This window comes from Excalfactoria chinensis, chromosome 1, assembly GCF_039878825.1.
Source record: "Excalfactoria chinensis isolate bCotChi1 chromosome 1, bCotChi1.hap2, whole genome shotgun sequence".
NCBI classification, from domain to species: Eukaryota; Metazoa; Chordata; class Aves; order Galliformes; family Phasianidae; genus Excalfactoria; species Excalfactoria chinensis.
In genome coordinates this window covers 39,124,159-39,144,149 of record NC_092825.1, presented here as the reverse complement: position 1 = coordinate 39,144,149, position 19,991 = coordinate 39,124,159, and positions in this window count along the sequence as shown.

The following is a 19,991-nucleotide window of genomic DNA, read 5'->3' as shown; positions in this document are numbered from 1 at the left end:
GATGCACTAAGGGCAATGACAGGTGCTGTGTATGTGAGTAATTCAGAAGAGACATGACATCTGGGTAACTCAAAACGTGTTACTTCCACATTCTTCTCAATGAGTTCAATAAGATGTTGAATTATATAGGTAGAAATGGATTTTGTTGATTGTAAAGCCAGTATTTCAAATCCGAGTTATTAGCTACCCTTAGTCATTTAATCCAAGGAAGGAAGGGAACGGTACTGGAACTAATTCGGGATATTTTGTTATCTCTCTGCAAATTTCTGAAGATGGGATTATTAACCAATGTAAAATAATAAAATCTTCCAAAAAGTTAAACAGGGTGTGCATTAGTTATCAGATCAGTTTTATCAGTGAAAGTGGAAACCAGTCACTAAAACCAGAATATTTAAATCAAAATATCCAAAGCCTAAGTAACAAATTTCCTCTATATAAATGAAATAATCTGAGAGAACCTATCAAATATGACAACATAATTAAAAGCTAGCTATTTATTGTTGAAGACAACACTCCAGAAATTCCTTTAAGTTCATACTACATCATATGTACTACACCTGTCCATGCAAAACAGGAAATTCCCCTTTACTTGTTGTTAGAAATGAATATTTTATTAATCATTATTTTAACAGGAACAAGTAATTTCATTGAGAGACTACAAAAAAAAAAATTAAAAAAAAAAAAAAAAAAAAAAGGGAGTATTCTGTGAATCTATAACAGTTTAGTGTTTGTTTTAAAATATTATCTATGGTCTATGGTGGTCTATGTCTCTGTGTGTGACAGGCTGGAATTTAATGATTAAGTGCCTTCCAACACAAATTATTCTATGATTCTATGATATACGTGATACAGCTATGATTTACATTAAAATGTCTTCATAAGAAAAAGCTACAGGAATGTGTTTACCAAAAAAATCTGTTTTTCTCTGCCTTATACAAATTAGGATAATTGAAATCTAGAGGCATTGTGACAGTATTTTCTTTCAATCCTCAATGCATTTCAGTAATAAGATCAAATTATGGGCTACTTAGATCAGGTTCCATACATTCCTAAACAATGCACATTTAGTATTACACATAGTCCAAACAAACAGGAGAGTCTGGATTACTACAGTTTAGAAACTTTTATCTTGCTGATGTGAAACAGCATTTTTGGAAATAAGAAGAAATGTCTAGGTCCAAATTGAATCAGAGTGGCAGACTTCTATATAATTGTTATATTTGACATGCACTGACAGTTTTATGTAGTTTCTGCATTCAATAATATCTTGGTGTGTTGGCTCACAAAATTCTTATCACATTTTTCATTATAAATCTCAGTACACTGCGAGGTATCATCACACAGTAAGAACTTTATGCAAAATGCAGGCATTCCATAATAGCTTGAGAGCCTGAAAGTAATGCCTCCTGCTTTATTATATTGGCCCACAATGTCAGGGTGGATGTTGGTGGCATGGTCGTAGAAGCTAAAACTTCACACCAATATTCCACTACATTTTGTTGCCATGCAACAGACTGCAGTCAAGAGGAAATCTAACAAAAATGGCACTGAAGTGCCTATGAAACAAATGCATGTCGCTGAATTCCTCCATGCGTAAAAAAATGGCACCCATTGACATTCAGTGACACTTGCTGAATATTTACAGATACCAAACAGTAGATGTGAGCATAGTGAGGTAGCGGGTGGTGCATTTCCGCATTGTTGACAGCAACATGAAATACAAACCAGATTCTAGGCAGCCATGCACAGCTGTCACAATGAAATGAAGGGCTTCAAGCTCATCCATGTGAATCAGCGGATTGTTACCAGGGAACTTGGTATGAATCTGAATATTGTCTACAAAGCATTAGAATTGATGGTTGCAGTGTTGGAGTATAACAGAGTTTAGTTAATGCTCACAAAGGAAAAAAATAACATTGTATGCAAGTTTGTCAGGATCTATTGGAACAATATGAGGTTGATTGTGAAAGTTTCCTGGATTGCATCATCACCAGAGATGAGATATGGTGTCACCACTATGAGTTGGTGTCAAAACAGCAGTTCATGGAGTAGCAACAAAGAAAAAGCTCAAAATACAGCCCACAGCATGTAAGGTGATGTGCACTCTCTTTGGGATAGGAAAGGAGTGATCCTTCTGGATTTTTTGGAACCCAGAAAAAACATCATTTCTGACTGCTACATAAAGACTCTGGCTAAGCTGAAGATTCAAACTTCCAGAATCAGGTCACAGATAAAGACAGCCTTATCTTGAAACAAGATAATGCCAAATCCCACACCACTCTGAAGAGCATGAAGCACACTGCCAGTCTTGGCTGAACTGTCCCAGCTCACCTACTGTATAGTCTGGATGTGGCTCTTCATGACTTTCATCTGTTTGGGCTGATGAAATATGGACTACAGGGGCAACATTTTACTAACAACGAGACTGTGAAACAGTAGGTCACCTCTACTGGTGCTGATTAATACAAGTGCAGCAAAAGTCTCATGTTCATCTCTGTCAAAAATGCATAGCTAATGGGGATGACTATATTAAATAACACTGTTTTATAGCTGTGAATTTTCTTAATCCAATAGTGTTATTGTGTTTGTGTCATCTGCTGTTACTTCCATGGAAATAGTTAGGAAGAATTACTTTTGGAGTGGCCTTATTCTGTGGTTTATTTTCTATGTAAAAACAACTGACAAGAAAATATTTGTTTTATTATTTATTTGTTATCCTCTTTGTATTGTATTCAGGGAGATTTTTACTAATAAAAAATTTAAAGCTTTCTGAAAAATATATATTGAAAGTTTTGTACTATGTCAGTACCGAAGAAATTTCTGATAAAACTTTTTTGATAAATTTCAAATAATGACACAAGAAATTAATAGACATGAATAGACATATTACTTTTACTTCACAATGGACAACACTGGACAACTGCAGTATGTCTCTTTTCTCTTCAAATTGAAGCTTATAATGAGCTCACATATTGCTGAAACATTAAATCTCCTAAGAACCTGAACTGTGAAAACACAAGGTTTAGCATTCTGTTTTCTCCACATAACATCTAAAATAATAAGTCATTTTTACTTATGGAATCATCAGTCAGTTCCTTGAAGTGCATTTTGTAGTAGTTCATCAATTCCTAGGGGATATTCAAAGACATTTTGCATTGTGTGTTATGACTCCCATATTTCTAGATCAACAACTTGAATCAATCCATCACAATAACTAGAATGGCACTATTAAATATTGCACATTAGTCTCTGAAAAATCAGCTTGCTTCTTATATTCACCTTTTCTGTTCTGTTACAAAACATTTGCAACATTTGTATAGCATCAAAACACTATTTGTGTATTTAGAAAGAATTCGTTTTTTAGAAGGAAGGAGTTTCTAATGATAATACTTCTCATTTGTCTGCTTACTCGTGTCTTCTTATGCCAGGAGCAGCAAAGCAATGCTTTTCCTCTTTGTCTTAATGGTTTCAACAGTCTTTGCTGTCATGTTTGAAGCTCTTAGACTTTCCTACTGGATTGATAGTTTGGTGTTTTAGTGGCAGAATTTTCTATTTGCTCTTGATTGCAAGTTTTATGATTCTAAGAGAGCTTGGGGAAGCAAATTATACAGACTTGACAGCATTTAAACTGCTGTAAGAAGCTCGTTGTGAGTACTTATAAGAAATGTATAAGGGATCTTCTGGGTATAGCTTATAAGATATGAGGGAGGTCTTACTTTCTTGGATAAAGGCAAAAAGCAGAAAAAAAAAAAAAAAAGGAATTACTAAAGATAGAAAACTCAACATCAATTCCTTGGAATTGCCATTATGAACAGTTTATCTTATTTTGATTCTGAACAAATAAGGACATAGTAGGTTTAAAATACTGAGAATTGTTTTACTTTAATCATTTTCTGTTAAAGGAAGGAGTAGATGTGATACTTAGGGACACTGTTTAGCAGGCAGTATTGGTGGTAGGTCGACAGTTCAACTACGTGATCTTAGAAGTCTTTTCCATGCGTGTTTTCTAGTGATTCAGTGATTCCATGATTTGCTTTGTTACAGAAACTGATTCCTTCCCAGGTGCAAGACTCTACACTTGCTCTTGTTAAACCTCATCAGGGTCCTCACTGCCCAACTCTTCAGTCTGTCCAGGTCTTGATGAATGGTAGTACAGCCTTCAAGTGTGTCAGCCAATCCTCTCAGCTTTGTATCCTCAGCAAACTTGCTGAGAGAAAACTCTATCCCTTTGGCCAGGCCACTGATGAAGATGTTGAACAAGATCAGATGCAGCACTGACCCCTGGTGAAAGCTGCTAGTTACAGGCCTCAAATCAGACTCTGCACCACCAACGACAACCCTCTGAGCTCCGCCAGCCAACAAATCCACCACATCATCCACTCATCTATCTGGCATTTTCTAAGTTTCATAACAAGGATGTTGTGGGAGACAGTGTCAAACACCTTGCTGAAGTCAAGGTACCCAGCATCCACTGCGCTCCTCCCATCTACCCAGCCAGTGATGAAATCATAGAGGGTTACCAGATTGGTCAAAACAAGATTTCCCCTTCATGAATTCATGTTGACTACTCTTGATAAACTTCTTCTCTTCTAATTATGGGAAACTCTTTTGCTGCTGAAAAGAAATAAATAAGGATATTAAATAGCAATTTTCATTTTATTCCTTTTCTTTCCTTTTCCTTTTCCTTTTCACTTTCCTGTTTTCTTTCCCTTTTCCTTTATTTTTTCCTTTGAATTTTAGTTGCTTTTGGTAGCAACGAAATTTTAACGTGACCAAGCTATCTGTCAGTTTTCCGTGCAGTAAATATAATGTTCTAATGTCATCTCAATTATATGTATGTCTCATTAAAATGAGGATTAAATGAGGTATGTAATAGTTCTCCATAGAATTCCAAGCTGAATATTGGATTTCCTAGGTATTTACAATCTACAATCAAGAGGGAATGTGGAAGTAAGAAACTATGCTTATCAGTCATTCACTGCTGGTTATTCCAGAGTTCATTATTGCTTTCCAAACCAGACATAGTGTAAGAAATAGTTTTCCATCTTAGCCCTGTAATAATAGATGCTTTCCTTCAATTTTCTTTTCCATTGTTAAATGTAAAGTTCTGCTTGCCCAATGTCCTAACTTTAAGAAGGCCACAAATGAAAGAAAGGAGTGCCATATATACCATTAGACTTCAGGCAAGGATTTTCTGTGAACACAGAAAGCTTGAAGAAAAGAGAAAACTAGTGTTTGAACATAGGCATTCCTAGGTTACCTGACTGTATATTTGGTTCTAGTAATAGCTGCTGGTCTGTATCACTTATGAGGTAGCATGCAGTCCCTGTCACACACACATGAGGTGGAAATATTGTGCAGAACTTAGATGTTGCCTGAAGTTTTTAATACACATCCCATGCCCACTATAGCTGTTTGTCAGAGCACAGGTGTGTGGGCAGAAAGGGAGTCTAGTTCTGAAGGAGCACTAAGGAAATCATTTAATCTACTGCACATTCCCTCAGCCCAAAGGAATGGAATTAATATATATTAATATCATTTTCAATAGTATCTTCTGTCAAGCACTAAAAATCCAGGAAGAAAATATCATGAAACAGTATACTGTGATGAGGAACACGATATATAGGACAAAAAAAAAACAACCAACAAAGCAAAATAATAATAATAATAATAAAATAATTGGGGGCATAATGTTGCAACTGAAGGCTTCCCAGGCAGTCATAAAATGTTTTGGTTTTTATTACAGTGAAAGTTAGCATACATGGGTGCTTTCAACTTCAGTAATCTATTCTTATAGGTACCTGCATTATAATCAGAAGCATGGGTTATCTTCAATGCCCCTTTCTATGTTATGTTAAAAAAAAAAAAAAAAGTTTACTAAAATCCCTCAAAAAGCAACTCAAGGAAAGAAAACCCATGTATTTTACAATACAATATTAACAGCAGGCCTTTGTTAAATTGAAGGTCAGCATCAGGTTGTTATGAATCATGCTGGTTTAGCTTTAAGAGAAAAATAACCTGTGAACTTCAGATTTCCAGATGTTACTATTTGCTGTGTAATGGTCAAAACAGATCCATAACTGTCCCACACTGAGATCTGGCCAGCATCCAGTATCAAGCATATCATATTATTTTTAACTATATCACCGTATTATGGGTGTGTCATATATTTGGACAGGGTTTTTCATAAATTTTTTATAGTGAAATAGTCTCCAAAGGAATCCACAAGAAATTAAATTAATTTTCTTGAGATAGTGTGCTTATTTTTCGCTTATTTTGGCTAGTATCCTGATAAAACAATTTTCCTTTTGAGACTTAGTTAAAAAAAAAAAAAAAAAAAAAAAAAAAAAAAAAAAAAAAAAAAAAGCATGATTTAGTGTTTAGTGTTACTTTGATTTATCATATGAATTTAAAATCTTTGTTTGCCCTGAGCTTCAGTTCATTACCTTTACATGAAAATGAGCAACAGCACAATAAATATATACCTTCTATAAGGTTAGGTCAAACTGAGCTTACAGAAAATGTACTGTGTCCTAAAAATTTGGCCTCTGGAAAATCTTCTGGGGTAGGACGGAAGACAGAGCCAGATTTCAGACCTCTTCTCAGTGGAAGAACTACCTAATATTTAAAGAGAGAAATTCTACTGATCTCAGATGCCTATGTAAAAAAAACACTTTCTTTCCAAATATGCATGTAGTATGCCTAAAGGGTTGCATTCACAAGCAGGACATACATTACTATGAATAGAATTCAGAATGTGGGACAAAACCCAGCACCTGTCTTACAGTAACCTGGATTGTATACGAAAAAACTCCAAATCTTTCTGGGGAGGGCGGTCTCACAAAACAAACCCTACTTCTTTAATTCATCCAAAACAGAGAGTATCAGGTTTCTTAATTCATAGAAACAGAATATTTGAGTTGTAAAGGTACTCACAAGGATCATAAAGTCCAGATTTTGATTCCATACAGAACTATTCAAAAATCAGACAGCATCTATGAAAGTGCTACCCAAATGCTCCCTGAACTTCGGCACTTTGGACTATACCCAAGTGGGCTCCGCAGCCTGTTCCATGCCCGCTGACCTCTGGTGAAGACCCTTCTGCCAATACCCAACCTGACCCACCACTAACACACCTTCACACCTTTCCCTCAGGCCTGTAGCTCTTTTTGTTAAGATTCTTTGTTAAGAATTTGTTGACAATAGTCTTAGAGATTATTGTTGTAAAGCTAAAGAGTCATTTAAACTTGGCAGACAGAACAATTGGCAATTCCACCACACTTCTCTTATGACTTTGAAAACCATGGTTAATTATCTGTCTATTTATTTAAAGACTAGTGCTGGCAAAACGTTTGCAAGTTAGATTAAAAAAATAAATATAATGTATCAGACAACAATTGCACAGAATTCTTAAAGTTTGATAAGGAAGTATCATGCCTATTTCAAATTCATACCTTCGTGAGAATACTGATTTAAAGAAATTGATGAGTAGAAACTTAAAGCAAAGTTTTGTTACCTTTAAGCAAAATATCCTTCATTGGAGGCACTGGCACTCTATAATATCTATCCAAGAATTCTCCACCAGTTGTTCGCTCGTGAACAGGTTTTCACAGCTATTATATATTCTTTACCTTCCCAAATTTATTAAGCAATCCACACCTAATGACTACCAAACAGACATAGACTTATTTGGCAATCTTCGATGACATCTAGTGTCCTTCTATCATCTTGATGGTCCATTGTTAGTCCTTGGTCATCGTTTCCTTCCCCCCCCAGCACTCCTTTTGTCCCAGAGACTGCTGAGGAATGTAAGGACAATGTAGATGTCTCTGCACTCACAGACAAGGAAGACAAAAGGGAACATAGTGATGCTGTCTGTCACATTTTAGGCATTCCATTGTTGCTCCTTTTGTCTTGTTATGCAGACCACCCTTACATCATGTCTCCCTATCTACAATACTACATCACAATCATCATCTGCAACATCTAAAGACCACTGTGGTGTTGCAAGCAAGCATTAACAGAATATTTTGTGTAATTACTTCTTCAAATCAATACAAAGCAGTTTAAGAAAGATTAATGTTGAGCAACTGGCAATGTAGTATGATTTTTCTTTCTAAGTGAATAAATACAATTATCTTTATTTCATTTTTATATTTTTCTTCTTTACTTTTATCAGACCTGTGTAATATAGAAAAAGAAGATGCAACACAACTCACAGTGTCTTATGTAAAGTAAGACAGGCTCATGAGCACTGAGTTCAGGCTTGCCTCAAGGAAAGAGAATATTAAACTCTATGGAAACTCTGTAAATGAATACAATTTGTGCAATTTTTTGAATAAGAGGACTAAGCCATAAAAAATACATAAAAGCCACAAATGAAATTATTCATATAATGTCAAGAGTGTTGAAGAATTTCGAAGACTGATATGAGAAAATTATATCTACCTCTTGTGAATGTAAACTTCGACTGGGAAATGGAGCATCTCCTGTCCCTCATGTTTCACATTACTAAAAATGTCTTCACTTCCTGATTAAGGTTGGAAAAAGAGACAAATACACTGTCAAACTAAATGTTACTTGCCATAACTTTGTGCTTCTATTGTGATCTGGATATTTTTAAAGAGGTATTTTTGTATGCTCTATAATCTATGTAATGCATGATATATAACATACGTTATATGGAACGTGTAAAATACACTTGCGTGTTACATGAAGTTTGTAACATAAAATATTACTTACAGTGTTGGAAAAGGAATATTTCCCTAAAATGAAGAAAGATGGTTGCTTTTTGCCCAGAATTGTAAAGAATATTTGTTTGGGTGTTGCTGCTGTTTTGTTGTTTTGTTGTTTTTTATTTATATTTGCTGAGATCTTTGTGCATATGGATCTGGTTGTATCTGAGGGCTGAAACTGATGATTTTTTGTGTTCCCTTCCAACCCTGCAATTGTGTTATTCTGTGTATGTCAAACTGCCTAAAAATGGTTTTCTAGTTTGATTTAATACTCCTTTGTGTCCATTCATTTCATTTAGTGTAAAGTTTTCTTGGATATACATGAAAATGTGTTAGAAGAATAAATTAAAGAAATGAAATACTTTCTTATAAGAACTTTCAGAAGTTTTATGGATAAAATCTACCACAGAGAACAGACTAATTAATTCCACAGTTCTGGTTCACTACATGTAAAGAAAAGAACTTTTTGAATAGCTTGTTTTCATGACAAGACAAAGAATACTCTTCAAATCAATAGCTATCTCCTTAGACTACCTCTCCCTTCTGCACCTCCCAAAAATATGTTTTTATTTTTTAAATAGTGGCAAGCTGTGGATTTTATGTATATTTTCTGGAATTTACACATACCTCATTTTGCATAGCCAATGCATTCTGTTCTCAAGCGAAACTACTCCCTTAACAACAGTCAATGAGCAATTTTTTCTTCAACCTGTGTTTGGGTCATGGTGAGTGTCATACTGTTAATCAGCATGAAAAGTACTCAAAAAATGTTTGGTTAACATGCAGAAATACAATGTCATCAGCAGGATGCATGAGACATTCTTCCAGGATTCTGTATCTGAATTCTAATCTATCCAGTCATTCAACTTGATTGCAGTTAAAATCATCTTTGATTATTTCAATCTTTTCAGCTGCTTTAAAAAATACAACTACTCCAAATTGTATACCCTGATCCAAGGGGTGTTTGAATTTCAATTTCAGGAAGATAATTAGGTAGTTCATGACATGCTAGGTGGGTTAATACTGTGTTTGTTTTCCAGAGTAAATAATTGGATTAAAATGAAAATGGATTCAAAAAATAATGAAGACAAAATTATTTACTTGGAAAAAATAGTTGGCAAATGTTATGTAAAGCTTACTATAGATATTTAACTTATTAAAAATAGGCAATAATGTGAATTTCCAAAGAAAAGACTGTTGTTATCAATCAAAGTCTTTAAAAGCTGAAAAATTGTTCCACTTAATATGTTTATTTTATTGTATATATTTATAAATGACATAAAAACTGAACAATACGGCATTGTAAAACTAGTCTTGCAGCAGCTAGAAAATGTACATGATTTAAAATGTTTTAAATAAATTTGGCAATATAGAGTTTTATATACTTGCAAAACTTCAGTGTGTCACTGTCGAATGTAAACTGCAGACCAGTGTGTGTCCTCTTGCAGTAGGTTTAATTTGTTTTTCAGAACTTCTTATATAACACATCGTCTTGATTTGATAGAAACGTCATCTCACTTCAATTCCTATATCCAGACACAGGAAATGTATTGAATTCAGGTTCTCAAAAGCAGCATTCATTTTGTTTAGATCTACCTGAGTTGTTGCGTGAGAAGTGAATAATTGCTAGCAGACTATTTCTGAAATTTCTGGACCTTATTATAAATTTACCTATAATAGTGTATGAGTAGCAGAAATTTTTGTGCTCAGCAGAACTATTCAGAGAATGCCTTATCAGTAAAATTAAATCAAATTACAGTGCTGACTTTTAAAATTCATTGTATATACATGTATGTACTTATGTGTATGTACATATGTGTGAGTATATATATACATAGCACAGAGCTCAACACTGCTAGATGGTGAGTGTTATGTGTATGACCCAACAAGCCACCTAAATTCATGTCTAATTTTTTTCTGAGACTTCAAAGATACTGCCTTGTTTATGTACAAGCTTAACTAATTTGGTGGATTAGAGCCAGAGAATTCATCACATTGCAGGATCAATTCTTAATCACGGAATTTCAGAATGTATTTAATAGACTTTTAAATGGATTTGGGACCAAATGAAAAACTCCGATCTGAATACCTATGGCTTTGTGAAAGCTTGATAGGATTTATATATTGAAAAAAAAAAAAAAAAAAAAAAAAATCCTATCCCAAACACAGTTAAAACAGTAAAATAGGTGACATTAGCTAATTCATAGGTCCAAAAGGAACATGTTGTTGATTTTATGTTGAAGACTTTCAGGTATTATGCAGTGAACAGCACAGCATTTCTAGAAAAGTTAATGTATTGAGGGCATGCTCTTGCAGTGTGCCGTGACAGTACTCTTAAGAGCTGAATACTTTTACAATTCTTCTCCTGTTCCAGGAATTACTATCTGTTGAAATGGTATTATCAGATTTAGTCACTTAATGGACTACATGTAAAACAACAAACCTTGTTCTCCATTCCGGCTGCCTTCTCATTGTGTCTGTGGTGGTCTTAGCAAATGAAATTCAGCCTGAAAGTTCAGCCACAGGTTAAAAAGTGGTAATTTCCAAAATACGCAGGGGCATTTATTTGACTTATTTGGGAAACCAATTATCTGAGCCTGGCTTGTGGTTTTTAAGAGCTGGTATAGCACAGTATATTTTTAACATGTGAGTCTGCAGTAATTCTGCAGACACAAGGAATTAAGAATAAATGGGCAGGTAGGTTAAGCCCTCTTTTTTATTTTTTAATTATTTTTTTTTTTGTAGATCAGTGGCTGACCATAGCCACCAGGAACTGCATGAATTCATTTTCAGATACAGAGATGAAAAAAAAAAATTAATTAAAAAAAGAAAGAAAATAATTTTGGGAAAAAAAAAAAAAAAAAAAGTCACATAAAACCAAATAAAACATTAAAAAAATAAAAAAAAATTGGTGATCATTTTTTCTTTCTAGGAAAAAAAAAAAAAAAAAAAAAAAAAGTAGTAAAAAAACTTCTTCTTTTCTTTTAGGAAATAAAAACTAAATTTTCACATACAGTTCTCAGGAGAATAACAGGTTAATGAGAGCAGCTACCTGCTATAAATCAGAGAGATTTTGCAGTATGGTTATATAATATCTAGAGCAAAAATTTCATTTGGCATTGCTGTAATAGTAAAAAAAAGAAGGTCATAGCAGTTTCACAGAACAGAAGGCATTTTAAGAACATCACTACTGATTTTGCATTACTATTCAGTGACTATTAAAGATTGCTGGAATTACTTATCATTTTTATTAGTTTGCAATATATATATATATCAAAAGATGCATTAGAATTTCTAACATCTGGAAATACTGATATTGCATTAATTGGATATATTTCATAGCAGCTTCAGAACTCATAATGTTTCCAAATGCTTCTTATGTTATTCATACAGAGCAGGGAGACAGCAATTGAGCTGGGTTTTTGTTGTTGTTGTTTGTTTGTTTGTTTGTTTTTAATTAGCCATTGAGATAGATACCCAAGCTTATGGATTGAGAGAAAAATAAGAAAGTTTGGACATCAGTAAAGAATGATAAAGGATGGGGCAGAAAAAGAGAAATCAAGGAAGAGTTGTGTGCCCCCGGCGGTGCAGTGGTATAAAGTGCTGCTTGCAGCACCAGAGGGCCCGGGTTCGAATGCCCCCTGTGGCGCAGGGGGTAGAAGTGCCGCTTCGCTACACCGAGGGCTCGAAACCCGGGAGTTGGACTCGATGATCTCTAAGGTCCCTTCCAACTCGCACGATACTATGATACTATGATACTATGAGTTAGTATATTACATCTTCGTTGTTCAGACGGAGAATGTAGGAGAATGCTCATCATCACCCACAAAGTCAACAACAGAACAGAAACTGAGCTTAAAAGTGGATTTGACTGTAAGATTACTATGGCAATCATAAGAGCATGCACTCTGACTTATGCGTTGTCTTTCTAAGTAATATTTACTCAGGTCGAGTAGAAACTAGGAAGATTTTTTTCAGTAGGTTATAGCGGAGCTAACCAGAGAAGGTCACAAACTGTCTTTTCTGCATAACATTAACAAGGACAGCAGGAAAAAATATACAGAATAATGGAGCTCACCATTAATGCAAGAAAATGCTGTAGGTGCACAGGCAGGTTACTCCAGGACCAGCTGATTGTTTGGAAAAACTAAATAGTGTTTCTGGTTTATCAAGAGCAGATTACTACGTACTTATTTTATTAGACATTCTAACGAAACCAAAGTCAACTATTAAGAGCTTCCATGTTATAATTCATGATGTAAAATAGGCATTATGTATTTTCTGTTGACCTGTTTCATTATAAAATTTTCACTATGAAAGATGTTTGTGGTCCATCAATTTCATTTCAGAATTAAGATTGGGCATGTGCATACATAAATATGTAATTGTGATGATTTATTTCTTGAAAGACACTTTAAGTGCCTTAAGTGTTTGTACAGCATTGCCCCTGTTACAAATATACCAGAAATATTCTAGCACAGGTTTATTAAATATGTATTTTATGAAAGGATGGTTTTATACTGTAACCATAAGCAAAAGTGTGAAAAGAATTTTTGAATATAATGTGTGTGTCATGACAAAAAATAGCAATCTTCAGATTTTAGGAGATTCTAGGAGATTCTAGGAGTTTACATAATATTGTCAAATATTACAGACAGCACTGAAGACAACCTAATAAATAGGCAATAAAACAAGATAACAATTCTGTTAAATTAGCCAGACTAAGCACAATGGAGCTTATGCTTTTTACTGATAATTATTACTACGGAATAATGGATAACACATAACTGGCCATATAGTGTCCTGGTCAAAATTGCTCAACTGGGAAGTGCTTTTGACTCTCTTGAGGAAATAAATTCTTTCCAGATGGATTAAGATGGATTGGAACACTGTGCAAGGACATGAAATTCAACAAAGAAGAAAACGAAGTACTGCATCTAGAATGGAATAATGCTAGGCACAGACACAAACTGGGAGTTGAACGACTGGAGATCAGCTCAGCAGAAAGGGATCTGGGGGCACTGGTGACAGCAGGCTTGGCATAAGGCAACAATGTGTCATGGCCGCTAAGAAGGAAACTGTGTTTTGGGGAGCAATAAGCACAGCATAGCCATCTGGTCAAAAGAGATTTCTCTCCCAGTGCTTAGCATTGGTAAAGCCTCAGCGCAGCCCCGGGTTCACAAAAAAAAAAAAAAAAAAAAAAAAAAAAAAAAAAAAAAGGAAGATGCTAAGATACTTGAAAACATCCAGAGAAGCACGAAGCACACAACAAAGTTCATAAAAGGGCTAGAAGGCGTGTCCTGGTTTGGCATTCTGTTTATCTAGTTTGGAGAAAAGAAGGCTAAGAGGTGACCTTGTTGCTGAGGAGAGAAAATTGTGAGGGAAGCATCAAAGTCTTCTACCTGTTAACCCATGATAGAACATAAGGGAATGGCACAAAGATGGAGCGAGGGTTCAGGCTGGATAATAGAAAAAAATTACTTACCTTAATAGAGATTGAACAGTGGTACAGGCTTCCTGGTTAGGTGGTTTATTCTCCAAGTCTGTCCATGTTAAGAGGCAGTTGGATAATTACCTTAACAACCAGCTTTAACTTTTGGTTATCCCTGAAGTTGTCAGGCAGTTCTAGATGATCTGGACAGTCCTTTTCAACTGACTACTCTCTTCTATTCCACTCAAAGGCAATTAGCCTTCAGATTGTCTTCTTTTTAATCTAAAATCTCACCTTCCACCATTCAAAGGAAGGACAAATAGTTCTCACTGTGTTATGTTAAATCTAAAGTAAGCAGACACACAAACATAAAAAGTGCTTGTCTAGTTTAATAAATCTATCCTTTTCTCCCAGGATTTACAGTATCCTTCATAAAAGTGATTGGAAAAAGTGATATTCAGCTAAAATTAATTTAAAAACATGGTTAATGCAAACCACTGTCCTTCTGATCCAGTAATTCCATAGCAAAGCAAGGGCATTTTTCTCAAAAAATCAACAATGAATGACTGATAAGTGGGTTATCTCTTACTCTCCTCATAATTGGTACATGCAATACCATTAATCTGTTATGTTAACTACTCTGTCATGTGGGGGTATCTTGTATTGAAAAATAATTCACGTATATATTGATATTCACACAAACTAACAGCAACAGGAAGATCAATGTGCTTCTTTCAGAAAATATGTCTACATTAATCTGCCTTCTGTTGTTTGCATCACTCTCTTGAAATGTGTATTCAGAGTTCACTCACACTCTTGTGCTGTCAGTGAGCCATCAGGCTAAACTTATTCTGTGTGGTTATAGAAGCATAATCACGACCTATTTTCTGCCTGCATTTAAGAGAGACAGTAGGGAGGGATTTGCTACATTGTTTCTAATCAGAGAGAACAAGATTTTCGTTATTGAATGTGTCAGTGTGATACTTATCAGAAATTGTTGATGACACTGAGTCATAGATGTGTACGAATTAACACATATTTGGAATAGAAGTGTTTTGTGTTTATAAGATGTTCTATCCTGGATGTAAGAAATGTCATAGAACTATTTAATATAAGTTATTGACAAAGAAGGAAGTTCAGAATGAAAAATAACTGATGCTAGAGGAACACAGTAAACATTTAGAATTTCCTGTGGTGAAAAATCTCTGGATGCCAAAATTGTTTCCATTTCAAGGATATAAGAAACATAAACAAACAAACCAAAAAACAGCAAGTCATACAAAAATCCAACAAGAGCTGAAATCACCACTGATGTATTTCATTTTGAAAAGTCACATAGAAATGAAAAACAAAGGTCTATCTATATAGTCACGTTTTTTTTTTTTGTTTGTTTGTTTGTTTGTTTGTGTTTTTAATCATTTTTATTTTTAGTAAGACAATACAAGAGAAATTTCCAAAAAAGTCAGTAGGCTTCAAAGATTTTTTCTTTTTTAAATTACGACATTATTCAATTCAGAGTGGTATTTCAATAGTTTAATCGGACTTATCTCCATTTTAGTGATGAAGAGAATGGGTAAGAAAAATAAGTGGTGATTCAACAGAGAAAATCTTTGAACATTAAATCCAAATAAAAGGATTGATGTCTTATGAACATATTAGCCCCATACTAGTCCCATGATTTTTCTAAGAATTTTCTCTGGCTCTTTTCTCATTATTCAGTGCTCCAGATTCAGCAGGCAATTCAGAAGAAATCCTGTCAAGGCCTTTTTTTACTTTTTTGTTGTTGGTTGTTGCTGTTATTTGCTGAACTAGACAGAAGTCTGAATGAATAAATAGTTCCAGTGCTTGCTAGGAACTTAAAAAGATTTGCAGGTATGTTTGTTTGCTTGTGAGTGGGCCAAAAGAACTCCATATAGGAAGAGCAGGTAGTTTACTGGCTGAATCATGTCATGCTATGATGTGAAATGACATCATCATCTATATCTCAGGTTCTTGTTTTCACAAAGAGAATAAAGGTGAATATAACGAATTCATATAATAAGTTAGAATTTATAGCAAGCAAATGGGTGGATTTGCAGAAAAAGCTCTATAAAGTTTTCTGTCAGTAAGACCATTGCTGCTACTTCAGTCCAATAACTCACAGAAAGCCAGACAGCAAGAATATGAATATTAATGCCTACTTACTGATTAAGAAATAATAAATATAACATCTTCTGTAAAATACAGGTTAAGTTACAGAATGGCAGAATCATAGTGCTTGGAAGGGAGCTCCAGAGATCATCTATTCCAACCCCTTGCTAAAGCAGGTTTCCTACAAAGGAAAGATGTGTTTTGAATATCACCAGAGAAGGAGACTCCACAAATGCTGCGGACAGCTTGGCCCAGTGCTCTGCCACTCTCAAAGTAAAAGGTTTTATTCCCATGTTGAGATAGAACTTCCTGTGTTACAGTCTCTGCCCATTGCCCCTTGTTCTGCTGCTGGGCATCACTGAAGAGAGCCTGGCCCCATCTTCTTGACAATTTAGATATTTATAAATATTGATAAGAGCCTCTCTATCTTCTCCTATCCAGGATGAACAGTCTCAGCCTTTTCTCACAATGGAGATGCTCCAGGCCTCCAATCATCCTTGTGTCCCCCTGTTGGACTCTCTCCAGTAGTTCTCTGTGTTTCTTGAGCTGGGAAGCTCAGATCTAGTCACAGTACTCCAGATGTGACTTCATTAATTATTTATTCTTCCTGCACTAAGATAACTGTTTGAGGTTATTTGCTTGGCACAATGTACAGGAACTCCTAATCAGCTCTAACTCAGAAGTTTCGGAGCTTCCATACTATGTGATAATCTCTGACCTATATCTGAATATCCATACTGTGAACACCCCCAGAACACATTTTAAGACTTTTCATAGGATTCATCTATGTCTGTTGAGTAATTTATTTATTTATTTATTTATTTATTCCACTAAGGTATATTCTTTCTTCCAGTCTCCATTTCTTTTCAGCCTGTTTCTATTGGCATCTTGAAGTGCAGCATTTCTCCCTGCATACCTCAAAAAAGCTTCTTTCTTTTCATTGCCTCTGAGTTTTGGCTATACATTTAATTGATGTTCTTCTTAGCAGTCTCCCAGGTTCTGCTGCTTCTATTGCCTTCCTGCACCCATGTCCCCATTCCTACCTGCTCTCTTTTTCACCCTGGACTTTTCTCCCCATATACTCATTCCATTTGAGAAGGCATTATCAACTGACCTCCCAATGCTCTTGTTTCTCTGTGCAACAATTCGACCTAATTTCTCTCAGCTAACTACAGACAATTGACAATACAAACAGTAGATGAAGTAACTAGGGGACAAACATGAAAAAGATACCATCCAAAATGATCCCATTCATTTTTGATTTGGCATTGCACACTTGTCTACTAAATTAAACCTGTCACTGATGTTTTCAATATTAATTCCCCCCACATCTCCTTTCTATTTTGAGCAATGCTGTTCTCTAAAACAAATTTTGTGTTCAGGAAACACTTTAGTCACAAGGGATTGTTCCTTGTTTTTAAATTATTCAACCAGCTTCACATAAAGAAAAGTAAGGCTAAGAGGATCTGGTACAGGTATTAGGATTTGTAATTGTTTTAGTAGCATAATTAAATCTTTAGAGTTATTAAACTATTATGGTTGTCATCATTTTAAAATACTCTGCCTTAAACCTTAGTGGTTTATTGCTAACTGTGTGATTTGATATAAATTTAATTGGCCAAGATATCTGAATTAAAGAATCTTTGCATCTTATAATTTAAATTCCTCTAACAGACTTTTATTCCTCTGGGAACAAGGCAGAAATAGCCACAGTGGTGACAAATATAACACATTGAACTTAATCTTATTATTATTATTATTTACCTAAGTAATCAGAGCATGAAATGCAATGATTAATACTAAATCAATAACATCAGGAAAAGGAGTAACAGTATTATTTCCAGAATATTCTTTATAATGTTTTAGCACTTCTCTTTACATGGGAAAACTAAAAAGGGAAAAATGGCAAGGAGCAGGATATACAAGTAAGACACAATAAGAATTCATTTCTTAATCTTTAACACAGAAAGAGCACAAAAATTTCACCTATGTGTGGGTGCAACCAGAAGTCTATCCAGGTTCCCTCCTCAACAGGATGAGAGAAAATAGGATGAAAGATCCCACAGATCAAAAAAGATGAAGACAGGGAGATCACTTACCAATTACTGTCACAAGCAAACAGATTCAACTTGGGGAAAATTAATTTAATTTATTGCCAGTTAGAATACATTTAGACAGTGACAATGACAGACATTAAAATCTTTCCACCACCTTCTCCCCAGGTTCAACTTCACTTCTTCATTCTCAACTCTTTCGTCTCACACCTCAGTGCGTTCCACACTTCAGAAAGGTATCATTGCTAAGATGGAATTTATTTAGATATTTAGAAGGAATAGCCTGAATTCTGAAAGGTTTTAGCTACCCCACTCAATTTCAGTATTAGAAAAATTCAGGAACTCTAAAAGACAACAGAAACAAGATAGGAAATTCATTCCAGGATAAGAGAAGAATAATTTAAAAGTCTTAAAGCCTGGCTGCATTTTTATTTTGCAGATGATGGGGGAAGAGAGAGACATTTTGAAAGTAAATGATTACTGCATTAATACTTCTTCAGTTCACACAATAGTAGGATAATGATCTAAAAAAGACTGACATTATCTTTCACAAATATTTGAAAGCAAAAACAATACCTGACAACTTAGCTATTGATTTAGTAGGCATCAGTGCCATAGAAATGCTAAGACACAGCTTGAACCAGTGATTGAACATCTGGTGGGAAGGCAGGACCAACTCTGGAGAGCTCAAGTTCAAGCAGCACATCTGAGTGACTGGAAGGGGTGAATCCTGACTTCTCCCCTTCCTAGACCTCATTTAAGGGTTGGAAGTGGAGGCAAAAGTATCTTGTCTGGAGATTTCTGCCTACTCTGGGATTGTACAGGCCTTCCTGAGGTAAGTAAATTCTTTTCCCTTTTTTACACTTACTGTTATTACATCCTTCATCCTTCAACTTAGTCTAAGACCTTGTTGCGCTGCATTCTTGTAGTAACTGCATATTCAACAAAGTGCTCTAACTTTTGATTTTAGGCATATGTCTAAATGCCCTAATAAGTCCTTTGCAGAACTGTGATGCACTTAATTATAAGATTAAATGCTTTGCTGTACTGTAAGGAATATTTATCTGATAGTCTTTACCTAGTATAGAAAGATCATGTTATCTAGGGATTGCTAGCAGTGTAGTTAAATTTTAAATTCTGTTTCTTCTCAACTGCACATGTGAAATAAAATCTTTTAGACACTGAATGTAAATAACAAATTATGCATCAAAGACACAAGAAGTCTGAGATAAGAAAAGCTTAGACCTCTATGCACTCAGGCATCCAAACTCAAGGAAGGCAATTTAATGCTGCTTTTATTTTCAAAGTTCACATGACTCGTGAAACTTTCTTTTGTGTTTATTTTCTCCTTTTCTTGAGCAGTGTATTCCTTGGCATAATGTCCTTTTGTGATAACCAAAATAAAGTATTAGTTTGAAGACTGTACTATAAATGAAGCCAGAAAAGAGGATTTATAGTTAAAAATCTTTATAGTACGAGAGCCCCTCCCAATGTGTTATATGCTTTAGTTAGCAAGACATAGAATGTTTCAACAAGTAGGTTCAGTGCTCTTTTCCCTAACAGATCTGAGCTTTATTTCTCTTGCTGGCATACTTCTCTATTGATATCTTACAAGAAGAGAAACAGAAGCTAAAGTAAATG